Consider the following 18324-nt stretch of genomic DNA (forward strand, 5'->3'; position numbering starts at 1 on the left):
GAGAAAGGAATGAAAGCGAGGTCCGGATTTCGTAACGGGTCGGAGGTGGAGACCATCTCCCCCACCCGGTCCACTGCCATCCCTATGTGGCAGAGGGATTACCACATGGGATACCACCTAGGTGGTATTTTGTCTCTGATTTTTGGGCAGCAAAAGTCAGACCCACGGCTGTCGAACAGTTGCGTCGTGAACAAAATCCGTTAGGGCAGATTTTGTCCATGGAATCGAGCACGCGCGCGCCGTCTTCGGCAAAACTCTACCCACTAAATATTAAGGACACGAAATTCTACTCTATGGCAAAAGGACGAAAGATACCCAATCAAACTTTTCATAAAAGCCATTTTTTTTGTGAAATTGGCAGAAAAAATATCACAAGGGCACGCCAGTTAGAGTCCCGCAGATACGTAACGCACGCCGTGTAGGAGTCTCAGACACGACTGTGTACGCCATAGCACCATCCAACACATACGTCATTCAAAAGTGTAAAATAGGCTCAGTAAGTTAGACATACATTTTGATAATACTTTACAAAGAACATATGATTCAGTTTAGCGGGCTCGATATGAATGGTAGGTTGATCAGCCCGCTAAACTGGAAGAAATTCGTTAGATAGTAACAAATATATTTTACATGTCCTATTCTGTAATCCTATTTCTCCAATATATTTAAAAAAACACACACACAAAGCCAGCTTAGAACACTTCAAGCTCAGTAGTTTGTTCGGCTTGTTTATAAGGTCGAACTTGTCTTAGCTCGCCAAAACAATGAGCCTAACTTGAAACACTTCAAGCTCAGTAGTTTGTTCAGCTTCTTTAAAAGCCCTACTATCTGTAAATCTGCGAGCTAGCCAAGGTGGCAGGGAAGCAAAACTATCTGATTACATAGAAGCAGTGGAGATAGAATTCATGAAGCCGAAAGGTTTTGCAAATGACCATGCAAAGCAGTGACAAACATGTCACCAGTAGGAAACAGTGATGGACATGCATATTAAGTAATACCTTACAAAATTGTTGACTGATTGCAAGCTGAGCCTACAGTGCGATGGAATGCACACAAACTTACAAAATTTTCGACTGATTGCAACCATTCATCAAAAGCAAGTTATCTAGAAAATGTCTTAAATTGTATAGGCAAGTGTTAGTAAATGTGAAAAAGTCTGCAAGGAATAAGGTACAAAAAAAAGGCTACTTTCTTTTCATAACAGCCATGTGAAGACTACACATACTCGATCAAAAGAAAAGGTGGAGCAAAAAAAAACTACATAAAAAAAACAAAAAGTTGAAAGAAATAGGAGGGAAGAATGAGGAATGCGCCCGTTTTCTTTGCATGGGGAAGTGAGAATATCAGTCAAACTACACAGACTTGTTCATCAAAATGAAATCGATGGCTAGTAAAATCTGCTTGCCCTGGCGCTATGCTGATCAATCAATCATCATGTTCTTCTTTCTAAGTCCACATGCTGCTTCTATTTGATATTCCTATAGCATTGTGAAAAAATAACCCCTCTTCAAGCCGGTCTTGGTTAGAACTATAAGAAAAGAAGGTAGCATACAATTCATTACATCTGAGGATGGGAGTCATAAACTTCAATATAACCCAAGCAAGATGTAGTAAAGCAAAGTGAAGGGGAGGGCAATCAGCATCCCAAAGATTACCCTACAAGTTGACGACAAACAATACCATCAATTCAGCATTCTTAGATTTAAAGCCATTAAAAGTTTGATTAGGAAAATTCTGCAAAGTTGAAGAAATCACATCACCCTGTGCTCAGTATGTCCGGGTGCACATTGTATTCCTTGGCAAAGACAAAGGGTACAATTCCTTGAGGAAGCGCAAACTATTATCAAGGGAGGCTTAGAGAGCTTCCAGAATAAATAACCAGCTTAAGAGTGAACATCAAGAGAAGACAAAACGCAGATCTAGCATGACAGAAAATTACGCAGTGCCTCTGACTTCCACAATGCTTGTGCCTACTACATGCGTGGTCACAGTAGCTTGCATCTTGTGTATGTGGGTGTCATCCCCATATGCACATGCATGTGTGTGTGTGTGTGTGTGCACACATGGGCCAGTGAATGTGCAATGTGTTCAAGTGAATCTGTGTATCACCAACATTGTACAGAGATAAAAAATCTTCAGCTACCTGAACGGCAACATGTAAGAGAACACCTCGAAGAACTACAGCTATGGAGGCAGCGGCAATTACAGCAGGGCCAAAGAAAAACCGAACAGCCATGGAAAAAGTAGCAATTCTTTTTCCACATGCAGTCATATAAGGGGTTGAAGCGCCATAAATAAACCTAAAGATTTTGCCAAAGCCACATCTCAGTGCCGATAACAGATGAACGAAATAGTAAGACTAAACTAAGAAACAGGGGACGATCACTTTTTCCCCCATATTTCAGTTCAACAGCCTAACTGTGAAAAACAAATGGAGAGGTTTTGTGTATATATAAAGACAAATATCAAAAGAATGTAATTGAGACAGCTACCCCATTGCAGGGGCAGTTTCAGCAGAGGATGGAAACAAGACACATACCAAGACTGAACATAGCCATTCCAAGACCAGCATCAGAAAGTAAAGAGAGAGAACGGGCAATGATGGCAGGCATCTGGATCCCCCACCTGAAATTCATGCAAAACAACAATGGGTAAAACACCGGATTTCAGTAGTGTGAGACAGAAGAGTGGTCCTAATTTACAGTTCAAACCTGAATGATATCAAAAGACCAGAGGTGTCGGGGTTCCTGATCAGTTTTCTCCAAACCATAATGAGAATGAGCCTGTCATAGCACGCACGCAGATGGCATTGATGTGGGTTTCACATCACATTGCACTACAAGAATTCTGCATGCCGGTCGCAAATCTTTTGCTTAATTTGAGGTGGCAAATAATTACGACATTTTGCAACTGAATTTAATCGCTGAGTCGCTAAAAATTTAAAAAAAATAAAACAATTTTGTTTGAAATATAAATATTGAGAAAAAATTTGAGCAGGAAAGGTATGAATGCAAAGATTAAATGAGTGTCCGGTAAGGTAACACCATCCAGCTAGCTGTTACATTTCCTACCAGGCAATGCAAAACATTTACATCCATGATATTATCTGATTCTTCCAGAAGTCCCAGCAGACCCTAAAAGTAAATCAGCTAATCCCAGAGTCTGAAGAATTTAGTTGGCTTGGCCTGAACTCTAAAGAACACACTCTACGCATTCCAGTCAGGTAGTTTTGAAGAGGGCTGACAGGATCTAGAGGTGCCTGTACTAGTCCACATCCTAACAAGCTTTCAAATCAAATGACAGACCCAGAAGATCAGAAGGGCTGTATTAATAACTTAAAGAGACATCTGACAAGATTTTACCAGCCATCATGTCAAACCAAGATGACCGAGCCAATCCAGCAAGGGGAGTTGTTAGAGGTGCTGTATCACAGTGATGAATATTTCCAACACTTGCCCACAAAGAATTTGTTGGAACTTGCTCGATACCAATCATAGAAAGTATGTGCGACCACAATACCAGCAACACGAGGAGATGGGTCGTTATCTAGAGCATATACAGCCATTACACATTGGGAATACACAGCATTATCCACTGCCATTGGCTTTGAAAAGTTGATGATCCCATTCTTGGTAGCATCATTTAATAGAACAGAAGAATCAGAACGCTCAGACGAATTATCTGACAATAGAGAACCATGCATTATTCCAGATGCAAGTGGGCTACTAGCTGAAGTCCTTCCATCACAAAAGAGGGCAGTGTTGTCACTTCCAACCCTCAAAACAAGACCAATCTGGGAAGAGACAACACTTGCAGTATGCAAAAACTGTGAGGAACCTACGTGTATTTGTCAATGATGGCAAAGCACTTAGCAGCAGCTGTAGACTTCAGGTGCTTATTGTGCCCAAATGCAAATCTACCCAGCAAAAGAATAGCATAATAAGAGAACTTTGGACCCTTCAAATTCCTTGACAGAAAAGCCTTTCCCCACGTGTGTACCTACACACCACACATACACACATGCATGCACCCGCACACACATGTATAATATATTCACGATAAAAGGATTTTCCACTCATATGTGCACCCATACAACAACCCACCCACTACCACACCACATGCAAACAAACAGACAAGCATAATACCAATCCAGCAAGGGGAGTTGTTAGAGGTGCTGTATTACAGTGATGAATATTTCCAACACTTGCCCACAAAGAATTTGTTGGATCTTGCCCAATACCAATCATAGAAAGTATGTGCGACCAATACCAGCAACACAAGGAGATGGGTCGTTAGCTAGAGCATATACAGCCATTACACATTGGGAATACACAGCATTATCCACTGCCTTTGGCTTTGAAAAGTTAATGATCCCATTTTTGGTAGCATCATTTAATAGAACAGAAGAATCAAAACGCTCAGACGAATTATCTGACAATAGAGAACCATGCATTATTCCAGATGCAAGTGGGCTACTAGCTGAAGTCCTTCCATCACAAAAGAGGGCAGTGTTGTCACTTCCAACCCTCAAAACAGGACCAATCTGGGAAGAGACAACACTTGCAGTATGCAAAAACTGTGAGGAACCTACTGTGTATTTGTCAATGATGGCAAAGCACTTAGCAGCCGCTGTAGACTTCAGATGCTTATTGTGCCCAAATGCAAATCTACCCAGCAAAAGAATAGCATAATAAGGGAACTTTGGACCCTTCAAATTCCTTGACAGAAAAGCCTTTCCCCGTGTGTACCTACACACCACACATACATACATGCTTGCACCCGCACACATGTATAATATATTCATGATAAAAGGATTTTCCAATCATATGTGCACCCATACAACAGCCCACCCACTACCACACCACATGCAAACAAACAGAGCATAATACGATCTCACACACAAAGAGAACAGTTCAAGAAATATGAACCAACTGGAATACCCAATCAGATACGAAAATTAATGAAGTTTCATCAGGTTTGGATATTCCATATACGAGGCATAATCAGTCAATAATGGGGCATGAGGTACACTGGTACAATTTCAGCTGGCTCTGTGAATCTGACTATCCAAGTAAACAACGTGCATCAAGCATGTTTTCATGCACGCATGAAAAAATGTCCATAATAAGTGTTTACACATGTTTGCATGGGTAGCTGCACCTTTTACTTCAAGCCTTGGTAGAATCAACAGTGTATTTAAAAGTTTTAGGTTGAATGCACATACCTACTACAACAACCTCAGCCCTAACCAGAGGGTGTCCATCAATGACAACATCAAAAAGGCTTTGAACTATATTCAACTCAACCTTTTCTTTTCATCATCATCACATCTTAGACCATCCCTCAATGAATTGGATCCAACATCCAGCAGCATACCCAGTCCAAAAACAGCTGATGCTCTGACCTGCAAAAGATGAACTACAATCACTATATGGCTTTTGCTGGAAGCCTGGAACAAATGACTTGCAACATGTATCAAATTAAAAGCCAAGAGAAGGATAGACCTCAAGCAGAGGCTCTGACAAAAGACGCTCAAACGTTGAATGTGCACCTAGTTGGGAACCAATCATTTGTGCTTCAAGGAAACCCCCCCACACCTTTCCCAAGCACAGACAAAGCCATTGAAGAAGCAGGGGCTCTATCTGTACATCATGCGGTTTTGGAGTGTTCAGATGACGCAGGAAAATACCAATTAAGTCAGAGTGAACACAGGCTTCCTGCCCATGCTGGTGTCCATCAATAATAACAGCAAGGACAAATGCAGCCATTGCACGTTGTTCAGGATAAGCATCCCTGGTATAAAGAAATTAGATGAAATATAAGTGTCCCCCATCTTTTACTAGATCAATCTGGCAAGACTAGCAAAGAGAAGAATCTTTCAAGTGATTTCCACAAAATCAGGAACAGAAAACAAGAGAAACACTCAAAAGAACAACATAACAAGACTAGAGGTTACAACAGAGGGAAAAAAAAATCAAAATGAAAGATGCCATGCACTTCTTTGTAATTAAACAACCTATTTTTTTTTTAAATAAAGTCCTAAATTCTGGAAAAAAGAAAGAAAAACACATCTATTGGCTCAACACCTTTTAAAAGAAGATGCGCTGAAATAGCAATACATTATCAAGTGCAAGGATTTTAGTCCATATAAAGACAAGAATTTGCCGTAGTTCGCAGCAATTTCAGAACATAAGGAAAGACTCCAACTGACAGCCTGGAGAAGAACAAAAGCAATCCTATGCTAACAGACAAAGTATATCTTCAGGTAACACTAAACAGGAATGCACAAAGAAAAAATGTGCAAATTAGGAAATTGCATCCGAGGCACAAATCAAGAATTTAAGTGGACATGTATCACCAACCTGTACTTCAGCTGAAGATATAGAGTGAAGACCTACACAAAGTCAAGTTTAGCGGACAATAAGAACAAATTTGAAAATATGGGAACATAAATTTAGTTATTATAAATCCAAACTTTAAAATGAAAATTACCATGTCCTGGGAAACAAGGAATAGGAGCCAAATCCCCACCAGGCAGAATACATCACCAAGGACAGGTAGCCTCCCCATTATTCCGACCCCAGGAGTGCCGGAACCAAGCATGCCAGGCCCTCTAGCAAATACATTCTGACCATGAACGCTAGGGCCCAAAGGAACACCTCTATTCAATGGCTGCAAAAGAGAATATTCATTATTTTAAGAAAAGCAACGTCGGATAACGATTTAAGGTACTAGGTAAACGTGCAGAATAATACTATTAAAGTGATACAAAAGAAAATACCGCTCCAAATCCTGGACCAGGAATACCCAGTCGTCCTGCAACACCAAACATACCACCATATGGCAAGAGTGTAGTTACTCTACGAGGTGCATGTATGCCTATTAAAAGCATGACAACGCAACACAGATGGTTTTTTGTCAAACAAGATAGTAACTTAAACTAATATTAAGAGAACACAATTAACAATACTTAAACAAAACAGCTCCTGGTACTGCTCCTCTGCCCGCTGCAACAAATGGTGCTACAGGAGCTTGACTAATAAGACGCTGCCTATATGACTGCAACAAGAGTGATCATGTCAGCACAAGAAACAAGCTTGCAATTCCTGAGATGTTCAGCAGTCGATATTTGAAATAAGGGGTATGCTCTAACAATTTGCTGTTGTTTATCAACATAACTATTGGTAATTCTAGTAACAAAAATCGTACTGGGAAGGAAGCAGTGCGCAAAGGAGGCCACTTTAATCAAACAAACACAAAAAACTATGAGTTTGAACCTGAGACGGCTTCGAAGAATTTGCAAAGCTAACACGCAAATTAAGACCACAAAATTCATGCCCATCGAGTGCTTCTCTAGCTATAGTAACAAAAATCATACTGGGCAGGAAGCAGTGCGCAAAGGAGCCCACTTTAATCAAACAAACACAAAAAACTGAGTTCGAACCTGAGCCGGCTTTGAAGGATTTGCAAAGCTAACACACAAATTAAGACAATATGTCAAGGGTGCAGCACTTCCAAAAAACCCAGGTGCGGGTGTGCGGCATAACAAAAAAAATAATATATATATATATATAGGACTTATAACCAGTTTTTTTTGCTGGTGTTTGTTTGAAGACTTGTTACCCACCATCAGTTTGTGTACTGTGGCACAACGGGACAAAATTGATGAACCGAAAGGATTGGCAAATCTGATCGACCCAGCCTGCTGCGTTCTGCTGACTGTCATGATTCAATCATGTCTGAAACTCCCTGGTCTTCACGAAAAAAAATATAAGTGAAAGGTTTGATGTCGTTTGTTGGAAAGAGTCTTACCGAGGCATACGGCTCCACTGCCTAGGGTTCTTCAAATTTCATTTTAACAGTTAAAAGAAATTTATTGGATTTGACATGTGGAAAAGAGAGGTCTACACCAGGCTACGGCTAGAGCACCCATCTCGTCAGCAGAAAAGTGAATAATAATAGCCACCAAGGCTACCCACCATTATCATTTATAGAAAATCCTTGACGAAGAAAGATCTGGATGGTTGAAGGATAAAGACTTCAAAGGCTCTTGAATTTTGGTTTTAATTTCTGAGGAAGATGGATCATCATTTCCAAGTTAACAGTATGTTTTCCAACGCTGCGAATTCATTGTTTGGAGGCAGGAATAGCATGGGATGCCAACAAAGCTCGTCAGATGTTGTGGACACAAGTGCCCCTTTATAAAACAAGAGCAGCAGCAGCAGCATGCAGGCATCTACGCTGTTCCGTCCTTTCATTCTCTCATCACTACCTGCAGGGATCCAGCAAGGGATGGGGAGAGGTGAAGAATTTGGAAGTCCTCGTCAGGGAATAGGCAACTCTAAAGAGACCGAAGCTATCAAGGCCAAAATCAAAATCAAAATCAAAATCCAGCAAGGGGCAGGTTCCACTGCACGGTCAGCTGTCAGCAGATTTTTTTTTTAAAATTTCGCAGCCCATTTTACAGGGCAAAATTTAAAATAAAAATAAAAAAATAGACCAAATTGACCCTCTGGGTGCGGCACCTGTCTGTCCGAATCCCCACCGAATTCATGCCCATCCAGTGCTTCTCTAGCTATAGCTAAGACCTAGCTTTGAACAATTTTTTTCAATATTCAAGGAGATGATTAGAACAATTTAATCTTTTAATGACAAATATAACAGCCTTAACTCAATCAACTTGCACAAATATCAAAAGACTTACCTTTGTCCGCACAAGCAGAATGAACAAAGTCGCTGAAGCCAAAGCCACGAATATTTCCATTGATACCAATAGCCAAGCAACAAACCTTAACTTCTCCATACTGTCCAAAAAGCATCCGCAAAGAGGTCACCACCTGTCATGTACCCCAGCAAAAGCATGCTTAGTTTTAAGTAACAGGAAAAGATGGTGGTTAGCTGATGAAAATGATGAGAGCCTACATTTGGCATGTGCTTTGTTATACGATCCACAAATAAGACTGCAGAAAACATGTTCTTCACATTTTTACAATCTGACCACTCAACACGTAAAACTTGCCCATCTATGACTTTGCAGCAAAAGCCTGAGAGGTTATAGTGTGAGGAGCCAAAACAAATGTCATAGGCAAATAATCAACAAGAAAAACTTACAATACCAGGAAGCTGCAAATATCAACTGACCTGAGACTTTAGGTTGTATTCCACAAAACCATAACCCTTACTCTGGACAGAAGAAATTCGCGAAACCTGAGCAAAAATTGACATTCAAATCAGTATTTCCTAGCTGAGTTTTGATGAGGGAAAAAAATACAACCAAATATCATGCATGTACTCCACACCTTAAAAGCATGTGGTGAGAATAACTTACAAAACACAGAATGAGGTCATAAATATATGAACCATAAATACACATCAGGAAACAAATTTCTGGAGATTAAGTGAACCCACACTGGCAAACAAATACAAGCACTCACATGCAGAAGTAAACCCCTATGTGCATCTCTATTGGCACCTATAGGTTGAAAATTTACAGCTGAAGATTACATTAGAAATGCAGAACGAGAGAACACCAACAGAAGCACACTGTCTAGAGTACATAGAAACCTTGCAGCCGTGCATTGAAATTTTGTCAGACATAACCGACAAAATATTTTAAGCAAAAACAACTCAAGGTAATAGCTAATACAAAAAGCGAGCATGGACTTTTTACATCCAAAAACCAGGCGAACAGAAGGTCCAACACCAACCTAGCACCAATTATGGTATATGAAAGGTGTCCATCCAAAACCCATACATCATTCATTCCCAGTAAAACCTTGTGATTAACCAAAACCCCAAATCATTAATTCTTGCAAGAGAAAATGCAAAGAAATATAAGTAAGATGATTAAAGCATCTTTCTTTGCAGAGTCAAGTCAAGGCAGAAAATCCTAAGTTTATGGGCAAGACCAAGTTAAGACAGAAAAAGCATTGGGCAATGGGTTGTTCCAATTGGTTGATAAACAAACTAAAGAGTGCTATAATTCCCAGTTGTAATCCTTTAATATGAAATGCTTCATCCATGTCAAAAGGGATAAAGAACAGTATATCACACAGTCCACCAGTAAAAAGAAGAAAATGTACACCTTTTTCATCTTAAGATTCTTGAAAGCGCTTGAAAAGGGTTGAAATGGTACACACAATCATTATTCTTAAGTTCAGTGTCAATTGTTGCTTGTTCAAAGTAACGCACATGAAGTTCAACAGTGAAAATTCCAAGTAAGCTTCATCAGTTCAAAAGTTAAAGACCACATGAAAGCTACCGGAAAAAACAGTTACTAAGACTGATGAACAGAAAAAGTGGTTGAGAACTAACCTTTGTCCAGGTACCATATGGCCACTTCCATTATTTGTAATAATAAACCTGCAACCATTTGATCATAAAAGAGATCTTAGATTTAACAGATAGGTAATTGAAACATATTAGAACACCACCTAAAAGGAGTTTTTTCTATGTTTGCTGCATAAATTTATATAGTAGAATACATAAATTCAATTTATATTATATAAAATTGAAGAACATTGTACATCCCAACCATCATGTTGAAACTAAAGTAAAAATTGGAAATTTCAAATAAAGATAATACATAGAAATTAGATTTACAATTCTTTTATGTTTCCTTGTCCACAGATCACAATTCTTTCATCAAGGTAATGGAACTAACTCTCCATAATTTAAACAGATATAATGGCATGAACTTGCAAGCATAGAGAAGATGCCATCACTGATTTAACTATACAAAGATAATTTGTGCTGTCACAGATATATATCTTTTCTTTCACATAGTACTATAATGGGATAACCCCTGATGAGATTTGAAATCTATAATAGGCAGGCAGAATGGTACCTGTGCAGAGTCCAGTTACCATAAGTTTCTGGTCCTGTTTCCACCCAGAATGCACGAATGAAATTATCTCATGCACAGAAATGTGTGTAAACGCGCGGGCATGTGTGTGTGTGTGTGTGTATATATATATATATATATATATATATATGGCTGTACCTCTGGATCCATGTTTCCGAAATTCGTACGCTGCACCGAAGCCCGTACCTATGTGACAGATTGAGCCCTATATTCCTCTTTTTCTTCTTCACCTACGATTCCATTTCACTTTCTCTCTATTCTTTCCTTCTCGTTTTCCTTCACCTGGTATTCATTATTGTGAGTAGGGAATTACACCTCAGCAACTTAAAGAGTACCATGGTAATCTGGGCATAACACAAGCAATATGGGTTAGTGACAAACAAAATTCTGTTGCAAATGAGTGACCAAAAAATTACATCTCATAATAGGCAAAGTTGAGACGGAGTTTGAGACGATCCCAACGGACTTTGAGACCGAAGCTAATTCCAATTTTAGGGATGACTAGTTTTCTCTAGCTAATCCGTCGCAAAGGACACTAATTAACATTTTTCTTGTAGTGTTGACCACCGGCGTTTGGGGGAAGCCCTGTTGTGGAACTCGAACCAAATTTTGAGAGATTGGGACTATCTCGGTCCCTCGCCATAGGCTCAACCCCATTAGCATTGGGTCTGTTTCCGAAACTAAAATTGTCACAGCTGTAATCCTCATAATTTCCAACACTAATATCTGCATCAATTAACAACCCTGATTTAATTATAGAAACACATTATGATAAAAACGCTTACCTTAGATCCTACCCGGAAAACCAGAAAGGAGCAAACATACACATTCTCAACTAACTGTAGAGGCACAGATGCCACAGAGACTATGTCACAGGGACTCGGCAAAACAGATGCCGCACCCGCGTCGACATGACGAGGGTGCACGTGCGGCACCGGGTGCGGTCAACACGACCCTGGGTGCGGTCAACGCACCCAGGGTCATTTTGATACATCATTTTGATTTTTTTTTAAACTTTGCCTTATGAAATGGTAAAGGGTGATTCTTTGGACAAATCAGAGGTGCCGGAAAAATGCAAAGGGTGTTTTGGAAGGGGTGTTGTTTTAGAGAAGATACCTGGGGATTTGAAGGCAATACGAAAAGGTTGCAGAGTCCTTGTTGCAGTAGCTCCTGCCCCAACTGCACCACAGGGGACATCGTATAAATCGCTCGACCAGCCCTCACTGTTATAAAAGGTGGGGCTGCTGTTACAACGGGAGAAGGGAGGCATCATAAAGGGGAACGCATCGGTGCGAGACAGCTTTTGAGGCGCCGGACTAATACCTTCCCTCTCTTCACCGGAATCATTCACGGCCAAGGCTGCTGCTGCGCCTGCAAAGCTCCCTGCTGTGCCTGCACTACTACTGCCCCGGTCTCTGATGCGCAACCAATCTCCCCCTTTCATCCTTTGCTGCTTCCAACATTCGGCCTTTGGGACAAATTAGTAAAGCTAACGCTGCTGCCCCTTATTACTTCAAATCACATCACACTAACCCTTTACATGTCTCGAGTGTTGCACCCAACCAGGGTTGGGGACTCTAACCAAAGTTCCTTCACGTGATGCACTAACTTATTGCCCCCAACTAGTCTCACCTCCACTTCCAGAAGGAAAAAGCGCAAAACACAAAATCTCCAAATATCTTATTATATGTCATAAAGAAATCTAAAAATGTAAAGGTAGAAAAGATGGCTGGAGGCGGTACGGTCACGGAAACAGAGGTCAAAACTAATAAAATATTGACTGTTGATTTTAAAGCCCGAGTAATTACGCGGGACAACTTTTAAATATGCCTTGCCCAGGACCCGCGTTGGGGGAACCCGAACCCCTTTATATATATATATATATATATATATATATATATATATATATATATATATTTTTTAAATATTTTTTTTTGCCGCACCCCCGCACCCCGCACCCGGGTTTTTTGGAAGTGCCGAATCCCCGCACCCGCACCCGCACCCGCACCCGCACCCGCACCCATGTGACTTAGCACAGAGACAATAGAAGGAGAAAAAAGGAAGAGGAAAAAAGTGAACAGGATGAAGAAAAGGATGAGCATTAGGAATCTGAAACACCACCAATGTCAGGGGAATGTAGACTGAACCAGTTCATGTAAATCAGAAATTTGGAACTCTCAGCCTAATCCCAATTTCTTTTAAAATACAAAAAGAAAAAGCGAACTCACTGCACCTTGAGAGACACAGAATCAGAAAAACAACGGCAATGTCAGCAATCAGGTCTCTACAGATGTAGACAATCAAAAAAGCGGGAAGACAGAAGAAGAAAATCAGTTGAGACGTGCAGGACCAAAAAATTGGATCGTGATTCGTGAATAGAGGACAAGAATATATCGGAAGACAGGACGCACAAGTAACAAAATGCAAAGTAAGGAATGCAGCGATCGACAGAGACAACCATGTACAAATGGAGAGAATATTTGCAGATGCACAAGAAATTGACAAATCAGAGAGAGAGGGAGAGCATGGAAAATACAGTAGTTAACAGAAAACTACATGACCAAATGCCGTCCACTAAGTAAAGACTTGTATAATAAAAACCATATACGTACATATATCTATATGAAGGAAAATCATGAGAGAGAGAGAGAAAGAGCATATTAAAAACACGACAATTAACAGAAAACTAAATGACCAAATGCCGTCCATTAACAAAAGACTTATATGATAAAACTATATGTAAATATGAAGGAAAATCACACCATCATCTCTCTCCAGCGATTACCATCTAATACTAAGAGAGATGATAAAGAAAACAGCTAAAACTAAGCACCTCTACGATAGTAGTGCTGATTCGGAAGAAGATGATGATTCTGCTGATGACGAAGGTGGTGATGATCCACCCCCACTCTCACCTCATCATTCCCTCCAAACTCCTCCTTGAACACATTCGCAGCGCCCTCCGAAACCGGAGAAACGCTCGAGCTCCAAACAAACATCTGCAGATCCTTCCTCCCCGCCGGAGGCACCATTGCCGGAAGCCCACCAATTCTGTTCATCCTCCCGCCGAATGCGCCCTCCTCTGCGCCGAACAACCCGCCGGAATTAACGTAAAACTCTCCACGGTTGAAGCTGGACCCCGTGGGCGTGGGGTGCATGCTCGATTGAAGAGAATAGATCTCCGCATTCGTCAGATTCGACGGCCTCGGCGTGAGATTGATCGCTCCGCCGCCCGCGGACCGCCGGGAAAAGACCTCCGAGAGTGAAGACGTCGAATTCAGGACCGTAACATGAATCCTTCCATCATCCCTGATCTCTGCGTCCGCCATTAACTGATCGGGGGCGGACAGGGAGGCGACGTCGGAATCGACCTTGAATGAGACGATGCTCGCAGCGTTTTCCGGGAACTGCTCGCCGATGAGTAGCCGCGCGCCGTGGTACTCACAGAGGAAGAGGAAAGTGTACCAATTTATGCATTGGAGGAGGACGATCTGTATTATGAGGCCGCCGGAGAAGGCGCCGTACATTCCCTTGAGGAGGGGGATGCCCATAACGAGCGTGTTGGGGAGGGTGGAGAGGGAGGTGATGGCCCACTCGAGGGAGGCCCTCTCGCTCGCCCTGCACCAGAGGAAGACGAGGGTGTCGGCAAGGACGATGCGGAGGTTCATGGAGTAGGGGTCGTTGGTGGCGATAAAGTGGAAGCAGAGAAGGGGCACGGCGAAGAGGGCGACGAATCGGTTGATGCCGGAGCACTGGTCCGCAGAGAAGATCCTCCACCACTTCACCGAACCATAGGCCAGGATCATCGCCACGTAGAGCGGAACAACAGCCGTCATCACGTGGTAGAAGTCCGCCGCCGTGATCATCCCGGGTCCGGTGGTTTTCCGGGTATCGGGGTGGTTTCCCGGTGGGGGTTTTGGGGCGAAAGCGGCGGTTCGTAGGTACTACACAAGTGAAGAAACGGTGCGAGGAAGGTAACCCAGGAGGTTTTTCCGCGGAGCTTAGGTGGTTTCCGGATAGTTGGTAAGTGGCGGTTTTGGTGGGGAGCATCCAAGTGACGAGATGGTGCAAGGAAGATAACCCAGATGCGGTTTCCGAAAAGAAGGTTTTCCGGCAAAGTTAGGCAGTTTTCCGGCAATTTGCTATGCGGCGAGATTCCGTGTTTTGATGTCTCAGTTGAAAAAAAAACGGGATGAAGCCAACTCAGATGGGTTTTGCAAGGGTGATTTTCCGGCGAGGTTTTTGGTGGTTTACCGAGTGAATTGAAGGAGGTCGGAACCAAGATGAAGTTAAGCAAGAAGAAAACAAATGGTTTGATGGATCAACCAATTTTGCGGGAGCGAGTTTCAGATAGAGCTCTCGGAGAAAGAGTTCCGAATGGATGCAGGCTTTCACCTGCCGAAGTTTGGCCGGAGAACCATTGATCGAAGGAAATGGTATGCAGAAACTTGAAGGAAAATGATGTTGGCGCGCTTTAAGTGGAGAGAAGAAGAGCAGACAAGAATCAATCCGGACGGAAAGTGAGTATATTATCTTGGAAAGTGGGATTTCTCCGGCGAGCCTCCTCAATAGCTTCTTAGAATCCCCATCAGTCGAGAATTCAAAATCCCATTGGTGAAGTGGGTGATAGATCAAGCACGTAAGCAGGAAAATAGTGGAGTGGGGTTTCCTAAGGCACAAAGGAGGAAGTTTCAGTGTGCTTCCTTCCTGTTTCAACAAAGATGGTGGGTGTTTAGTGCCGGGAAATGGTGATTCCATAAAGTAATGGACGTTTTCCGGTAGGTTTTGGCAGGAAAAAACTAAAGAAATCTTTGGTGTGGATGCTTTAGAAAGGGAGGGATGGAAGGAGGAGGGAGTGGAGCAAGTGTTCAGTTCTATTGCTTTTAAAAGATGGGGGTCATTTTGTATTGCCCTGTGAAATGATGAAAGCCGTTGCTGTACACGTGTGAGAGGCATGCGTGATTTTTTTTTTTCGTTTTTCCTTATAAAGGTGCAGCAGAAAGAAAGTAAGGGTTTCAAAATTTTTTTTTTTTGGCAGCAGTTCTGCTCACCATCTGGTCTTGTCTGTTTAATTGATAAATTCTTGGCTCTCAGCTTTTAATGACATGATACCTTTGAATGGTGTTTTTCACTTTTTTTTTTGTTTTCTCTGCATTAAGGTACTTATGTAATTTGGTGACTCTTCGAAGTTCAGACTTCTGAGTTTGGCGCCTAGGACAGCGGATGGATGATTAATAGTTGGGATTTGAATTTTGTTGGTGACAGTAATACTATTGCTTAACGTAAGAAACATACAGGCTTTTTAGATTAAAAAGTTTGGAGGCAAAAGACTGAAAGCATGAGGTTGTTCTTGTCATCATTCTATCTTGTTCACTGTTTATTTTAATTTTTTATCTGAATGATACTAACTTTTGCAATGACGGAAAGGACTTATTACGTTTCATTACCAAATCATGGCCACTAGATAAATTGGCCTGACGGCCTCCCAAGTTAGGAACCTTTTCTTTGTAGTCCCCAACAAATTGAGCATATTCTGATGAGTTGGGGCACTCAGGTCCGATTAACAGAGTTTGGCTTATTAAGAGCTGAAAGTGAAAGCGGAGCCGATTTATGGTTTAGGAGCAGTCATAGAGTTCCACTTGTTTGATTGAACAGTTACTACAACCAGTTTAGCTTCAATTGCAGTAGTAGCCACTCCATGAAGAACAAGGAAACCAGATCTTGTGGTGCTGTACTTACAGTAGCTTTCTTGACAGTGTAAAGCCGTGGTGCATCCCTTACTCCATATAGTCGTCCGATTTCAGCTGAGCAAATGATAAGCAAGGATTTATCCTTTGCTCTCATTAATGCAAGGGGTTTGACACTAACAGGAATGAAACCCTGACCACTGATCTAGTGCCCCTTTCATTGCACCAAACCCCATTGGGGGGCTGCAATAATAGCCACTCACTCACTATTACAGAAAATTGCTCTGCTTCAGCACATTTGTAGAAGAATATAAGACTCCGAATGAAGTTTGTGCAACAAGACAAACTGACAGACCAACTCAATGGAAAGATGGTATTCACTGAGTCAAGACGTGGACATGAACCAGTAGCCACGCCCAAGCTCGAGCCCATGGACTTAACAAGTCATACTAATTAGTAGGGGCACACATGAGCCAGGCTTGAGCCGAGCTTCGCCTGACTCAGCTCGTGAAGAAAAATTGGTTGTTCAAGCTCAGCTCAAGCTTGAACAACAATGGTTCGAGCACGGCTCGACTTAGCTTGAGCTGAAAACATTTATTTTAAAAATATATATATATATATTTTTTTAAATTATGCAAAATGTTTTTTTTAGAAGCCAGAACTATGGTGGGATTTGAACCCATGCCACTTTCACATATGACCAATGATCCTTATTTGCGTGAAGTTGATGAACATAATGCTTACATATATAAATTTAAATTTTTTATAACAAAATGCATACATAAGTTTAATTCAGCTTACCGAACTTATTTGAGCTGGACCGCCTGTTCGAGTTTTACTCGTTTATGTGTACTAAGCCTAAACCCATCCTTATAACAAAAAGAGCAAAAAGAAAATTATTTTTTCATCAGAGAATGATGTGTCCTTTCTGACAAATAGTAATGCAGAAAGCATGATATGATGAGATTACTTTTTAATTCTTTTTTGAGAAGGATAAGAGGAGATTAGACTGCTGAAAATATAAAAAATATCATTTAGTAGCCTCCCTCTTTTTAAGGCGACGCCGCCTGCAAAAAAGGACCAAGTATCAAATTAACAAAGAAAATTATCAAAACATACAAATTAACCAATTCAATGACAACGGTACCCTTGTCGATGCAAATGAGAGTGCTTTAGGGTTTCATTTGCTTCTCACGGAAAGTGGACGCTTTCCACAGAAACTCATCGACGGGCGTGCATTTTTGCGGGACTCAAAATGTGCAAGCAAATGTGAGAATGCTGAATTGCCTCGACTGGCCCTTTTCCGCGGAAAGCGATCCCGTGAGGATGTTTGTTTTTGTTTCTGCAATGGAGGAAACCCCTGAAGAGGTGCCGCGGCTTCCTCTTCCCTGACTCTCCAAAGTAAGCTAAAGCTGAAAACTACTAAAATGGTTGGAAGCTAATCACTCAGATCCTATTACTGAATTTAATAGTTCTATATTTATAATGAACCATGTTTGAAACAACAGTGAAAACCTACCATACTTCTCCAAATGAAAATTCTACGGCAATTCTGAACTAGAGAGAATCTCATTTTGATTCATAGGGAGATTTTTGTTATTGAAATTCTCAGCAAACTTAAGATATTGGATTCCTCCATCCATTTTTTATGAGAGAAAATTGATGACATGTATGTTAAGCCACCCAAACGTAGCTCATATTTTTGCCTGCAACCATTCATTTTTTGAAGTTTGTGTAAAACTTTAGCGACCAAGTATCAAAAGGAAGGCCCCT

The 18324-nt window shown here is 41.3% G+C and overlaps 1 pseudogene across 1 annotated transcript; it reads right to left on the bottom strand.

Moving 5' to 3' along the window:
* Positions 1 to 1187: 1187 nt before the first annotated feature.
* LOC149814163 (uncharacterized) lies at positions 1188 to 15695 on the bottom strand (annotated as a pseudogene). Its single transcript, XR_016428038.1, has 20 exons — positions 13698 to 15695; positions 12497 to 12501; positions 11981 to 12332; positions 11409 to 11590; positions 9142 to 9207; positions 8705 to 8837; positions 7278 to 7357; positions 6966 to 7059; positions 6782 to 6879; positions 6493 to 6672; positions 6363 to 6394; positions 5598 to 5793; positions 5307 to 5449; positions 4270 to 4748; positions 3520 to 3837; positions 2712 to 2836; positions 2540 to 2625; positions 2144 to 2300; positions 1761 to 1837; positions 1188 to 1656 (listed from the first exon to the last, which is right to left on the bottom strand). The product of XR_016428038.1 is annotated as an uncharacterized LOC149814163 (transcript).
* Positions 15696 to 18324: the final 2629 nt, after the last annotated feature.

This window comes from Nuphar pumila, chromosome 15 (assembly GCF_984573655.1).
Source record: "Nuphar pumila chromosome 15, dmNupPumi1.hap1.1, whole genome shotgun sequence".
NCBI classification, from domain to species: Eukaryota; Viridiplantae; Streptophyta; class Magnoliopsida; order Nymphaeales; family Nymphaeaceae; genus Nuphar; species Nuphar pumila.